Raw genomic sequence first — 6,192 nt, forward strand, 5'->3', positions numbered from 1 at the left:
ATCTGTTCGTAGAAAAATAGAGACTAAATGTGTATACATAGTTGATCAAGACTATCCAATCGTTGATCAAGAAAGCCTCACCAAACCCTTCATCTTAGACACCACAACAGCCTCTACTTTCTAGTAGAGAAAACAACACAGAAAATGTGACTACAAACGAAGCACAAGAGGTGATAAATGTTGAAACAAACCCAATGGAGCCACATCTTAGAGTAGAGAACACCACAAATGAAGACCCCTTGGTTGTGCAAGAAGTGCAAGAAAGATGGCCACAGGAACTATGGATTGAGGTGAGAGAGGCTAGAGATGGAATTCAAACGCTCAACTCCACACCATTCAATGAATTCAATGCCATTCAAAAAAATTTGGAGATGGATCTAATGTCTAGACCTAGGGTTTGAAATATCAAAACAATTAGAAGATCAACCTTGAGGACCTTACCTTTCTATCTAGGTGAATACAAGAATGCATCAATAATCAAGAAGCTCACATCCCAATGGAGAGCCATGTCATCTTCATTAAAGACGAGTAATGATTCTAAAACTGCCGGAAACACGTCAAATGCACCATGCCTCTAGCAGATCTCCTAAAAGTTAGACCATACTTATGGCGGGATGTAGGGAGAAGTCTTAAGAAAATGGGAATAGAATGTGATGTCCCTTCTTTAGAAAAATAAGTGGAAGCACTTGCATTAGGAGAAAGCTGGACTCACTTTTGGGCCTTTCAGTTCTAGAGAGAGAGTGGCGCTCGACCAATGAGGAAGAGGTTAACGTTACGTTGAAAATCGACATTTTGGAGTCAAGCTCTTTTAAAAAAAGGGAGGAAATATTATTTTCGTTCATCAAATTGCACAATTTAACGCTTTCAAGGCATAAATGCCGTAAGTCGTACTAACTATGTACCGAGGAATTTGACAACTTTTATTGAAGACTCTATCTAGTATCTTTGTTCCCGCCCAAATATGACTTTGAGTAGCTCTACTTCCCTCTCAAAACTTCTTCCCTTTTTCATATTTGCGCTAACCTTTCTATGTATTCATTCTGCTACACACCATGTCTACTTCTCGAAGGCCTAGCGCTACCATTGACTATGTTAGCATTTTTAACAGTTATACTACAGAAGATCAAGCATGGATTCCATCTCGAATAACTGTCGGAAGTTGGGTTCTACTGCAAACTAGGAGGAGGAAGAGGAGGCAACTCAATGATTTCATGGAGGCTTTCAAGGTTCAAGTTAAAGAGTTTAAAGTGTGTGCACAAAGCAAGCGGGTGAAAGAGGTCCTCATACAACATGCTTTCCAGCATACAGGCTTAAGGTTGCAAACATCTCCTCCAAGTTTTCCAAGGCATCGACCCAACTGTAATTTATTTGAGCATCTCACTTAGTGCATGATTATATTCGAATATTAAGTGGTGGATATCATCTTTGGTATGTTTCAGATATTTATCCATCGAATAGGACAGATTGGCAACCAGTTGAGAGCATAGTTGGGATTTTTGATGCTTTCCATGCGTTTATTGGTGAGCAAATGTACCGAGGAAGACAACACAAGGAACTTGCAGATAATGGAATTTTCTTTTATGATATGTCATATGTGGAACCGAGAACTTCCATTGGTTGGGGTCGTGTAGTTCCTTTGTCACTTCCATCCTTTGACAGCAAGGATTGGTCCCTGCCTGCTTCGCAAATAGGGATAAGTTTTTTCAGGATATACAAAAGTCCCTCAAGTATTCAATTGCCTCAAAAATAGTTTGGCTTGCACTATTTATGCCTCTTGAAGTGTTTGTAGATTTTTTCTTCGATGTCAAATAAGAACTACTGCAACAATGTTCATTTGCAAGTCTGAGAGCTGTTTGGACTTTTTAGATGATAACTAGGATAGGAAACAATCACAGAAAAAAATCTGTATTTTGCAAAAGAAGTCCATAATTTGCAAGTTCATTATAAGCTCTCAAAATTTCTTAGTATCATTTTACTATATTAGATATCATCTTCTTAGTGGGCAGCTTATTCCACTCGACCAAGATACAGAGAAAAGCCTCGAGAACAAACCTTTATCAATGGAGCTCTACTTTTGAGACAGCCTACTTATTGTGATGGAGACAATGTCAAGCACAACTCTTGCACAGCTCAGGATAGATCTTACATGTGAAGAACTTCCACTTTTGTCGGAATTATATGCATTCAGTCTCAACAATAGAAAGGTGCTTACTAAATCGATAAATTTTGATTGTCTTTAATACACTATGACTGAATCTAACTTTTTCTTCTTTTCAGATTCCAAGGCGCAAGGAGAAAACAACATTGTGCAAGGAGTCACTAACAAATACACTTCACTTAATTGCTTCCACCGGAAGCTAGGTCACATACCTTGTGCACGCAAAGAGCTTTGATGCCATGCAAACCATGATGTACTCTTCAAAATGACTAATGCAGAGACATTTTTTGGCGATCAAACAATGTTTCAAAAATGTACATTTTCAATGTTTCAAAACTTTACATATTGTGTTGTTTCTGTCAAGATTTATACAAGTAATTTGCTCCCTTTCCCAGCTATTGTCCTCTCCCCCGGTTTGTGCCACTCGTCCCCTGTCCTCTCCCCCGGTTTGTGCCACTCGTCCCTTGCCCTCTGCTCTGGTTGCTCCCCTGCCCTCTGCTCCGGTTGCTGCTACCTCTGCCTCTGGGGACGCTGGTCTCGGGCATCCTTTCGCGTTGCTCGAAATCATGGGCCTCTTCCATGGCTTCCCATGCTTCTTGCACCTGTGAAGCTTCCCGCTATTCTTGCTCTTGCCGTCGACGTGTAGCCCATTCCTGTACTTCTGCGGCGTCCGCATAATATTGGTTTATTGCTTCTTGCATATTTCAAACTTCTTCTTGACTCTGATTGTGGCGTTGCGTCATTTCGTTAATGCGAGCCTCTTTGAACTCCTCAGCTCTCGCCGCTTCCTCTCTTGTGCGTTTGTTTACCGAGATTATAATATGTTGGATGGCCATTACAGAAAAATGTCGCACATCGTTGGGGGTGTAGTTATGTAATCGAAGTTCCTATAGAAGCGTGATACAAACATTTGTTGCTTCATACATACGTTGTAGCAAACAATAAAACAGCAGATTACTTACGTTCGGTCTATCCATTATTTGACTGATGAGCAACAGGGCATTCAAACAGGTTCGCCAGTCCCACAGCTATAGTCATCAATCTACGTGGGCACGGTTACCCGTTCGTGCCGGACTACATTTCCTAGAACATATTCTAACAAAAGATGCTCTACACAGCATACAAGTTTTTTCGCGGCACTACATACATAACCACTTGAGTCAGCAACACATTACAAAGAGACACTGCTTTCCAAATGTACCCAAATGGACCTTACGTTTTTACACAACCGTGAAACGCCCTACTTTGCCTGGAGTTTGTGTAGTAAACAATCTTAGCTTCCATGTCAAATAACATCAGACTCCAATGATAACTACAGAGACACCATCAAAGATGAGGAGAGATTCTCAATGCAAGATGTTTTTTACAAGGCAAGAAAATACTCACAATTGATTGTACGCAGTGACCAAAAAGCGCGCTAGATCAAAGTTCACTCTGCTAAATTAGTTCATCAGACTCAAAAAGGAAACTGAGTTGTTCTGCAGATAAGGTGATATCAGCGGATCTATTACGTATACTTTCTATTGAACCTTAGGGGGTAGAAGCGAGACAACGTGGCTAACATGAACAAATGGCAGAGATTAGACTTGAACACCAAGTGAGTCAATACCGAGTAAGTGGGGCAGCTATCGAATTCCATCCGCCACTGACTCGCTTGGTATTGACCCATCTCTTAACGGAAATGAGCCATTATAAAGAAGAACTTGACGACTGCCGCAAAGACATGAATCAATACCGAGCGAGTCAGTGGGGCGGATTCCAATTCTATAAGCCATTGACTCGCTTGATATTGACCCATGTCTTTAAGATAGTGAGCCATTATAAAGAAAAACTCGGCGATTGCCGCAAAGACATGGGTCAATACCGAGCGAGTAGTACCACTATCCAATTTCATTAGCCACTGCTCGCTTGGTATTGACCCATGTCTCGGTAGAGACCCATTTATTGAGCATGAGAATTAAAGAGCATGAGAATTACCACAAAGCAACATTGACGACCTCATTCGTTGCGAGCGAGTCAGTGAAACTGCGCATGCATCGGAAGTCTACATTATCGAGGTTGAAAATGCAGGCCTCCTCTAACCTTGCAAGCAGTTGTATCTGTGTATGCAGAGGCGCTAAGCTCAAAAAAATTCTCAACTCCTCTTCATTCTCTTCGTTGATTTTCTCTAAAATAATTGACTTATCCGATACGTTGGATGGCCCTTGTGATGTAGAGCCTTGCCCTTGCCTTTCTTGAGCTGGCTCCCTGGCTGCCTCAGGCTCCTCCCTAACAGCCTCAGGCTCCATATCATTTTCCTTCAATATTGGTTGCTCCATAGATGCCTCAGGCTCCACCCTGACCTGCTCTTGTCCCTCATCATCCCTTACTGGCTGCGGATCCTCCATGACTTGCTCATTTTGGTGTCTAGCTGGCTCCTTAATAACTGTCTTTGTTTCTTCCATGACTGCCTTGGGGTCCACTCTGGCTTGCTCCTGCCTCTCTGAGGCTATCTCAGCCTGCCCATCTGTGTCATTTCTCTCGACCCGTGATCGGGTCCTTCTGCTGTTTTTTTCATCCCTAGACAGCTCTGTCTGTCGTGCACGAGGATGGAGAGGGGGGATGTTGAGAATATCCATGGTTCTACTATCCTAGATAGGCATTGGCTGAAGCAGCCCATCGTAGCGAAAACGCAGCCAACGAAGAGTATTAAAATCTCGCGGCATGATAGTGACGCGGTGTGGATGGGCAGCCAAGATATATCCATCGCTAAAGAATTCCACGAGGTAGTCTTCAGCAATTTCTTGAAGGCAGAGTAGTGCATTGCTGGCCCATTGCATGCCGACTCTCAACTGCTCACAAATCTCCCGCACTACTTGCTGGAAAGGGAGACGTGGAATAGCAGGTTGAACGTGTCGTTCTATCCTGCGCAGCTCTTGCAGTACACCTCTGTGCGCCTCATATCGGCGTCTTTCTACTTGAGCATTCAAAGATTCACCTGTTGCCCTCCTAGCATAGGCCTTTACATGAGGCATCTCTACAAATAGCATAACACCAAAAGACAATTCAATTGTCAGCACAAGGGACTTTAGATTTCAGAAAAGGTCAGTACCAAGCAAATAGGTGCATAGGAAAGAGTTGCCTTGCCTTATTTGCTCGGTAGTGACCTCAGAAAATAGTAATAGCAGACATGACTTATATTTTCTGAGGTCACTACCGAGGGAATAGGTGCATAGGAAAGAGTTTGCTTTGCCTTATTCGCTCGGTAGTGACCTCAGAAAATAGTAATAGCAGACACGACTTATATTTTCTGAGGTCACTACCGAGCAAATAGGTGCATAGGAAAGAGTTTGCTTTGCCTTATTCGCTCAGTAGTGACCTCAGAAAATATTAATAGCAGACATGACTTATATTTTCTGAGGTCACTACCGAGCGAAAAGGTGCATAAGAAAGATTTTGCCTTGCCTTATTCGCTCGGTAGTGACCTCAAAAAATAGTAATAGCAGACATCACTTACATTTTCTGAGGTCACTACCAAGCGAACAAGTTTGCATCCCCTGCAACAAAATACCTTATTCGCTGGGTAGTGACCTTAGAAAATTTTACAAGCAAGCGAACAAGTTTGCATCCGCTGCAACAAAATACCAATGTGAAGGAGATGTTTAAATCCATGCGGTCCTAATTGTCATGTCGTTCCCTCCCATCACATCCCCTAATCTCGGGGGGATGGTACCATTGATTCTCTCTCCCACTTCCACCTCTCATAAAACCGCATGGCGGTACCACCCCTCACAGACCACTCACTCATAATCCAGAACCTAGGCTCTGCTTTTTAGGCATGTCTGAAAGTCTATTTAAGCAGCAGTTGTTTCAGAACCTCCCTCAGGGTTTCGCAGAACAACTACAAGAAGCTTAGGATACTGGTGATGCCGTTCCAAGGTATACTCCCGCAGCGCCAGTAGCACCACATCCGGGCCCTCCTCATGAGGTCCCCCCTTGGCCCTCCCCCGATGTTACCCTTAATGTTCTCGACCGACACAGCCCGGGAGTGAATG

The sequence above is a fragment of the Adiantum capillus-veneris genome, chromosome 5 (assembly GCF_014529385.1).
Source record: "Adiantum capillus-veneris isolate H3 chromosome 5, ASM1452938v2, whole genome shotgun sequence".
Lineage (NCBI taxonomy): Eukaryota > Viridiplantae > Streptophyta > Polypodiopsida > Polypodiales > Pteridaceae > Adiantum > Adiantum capillus-veneris.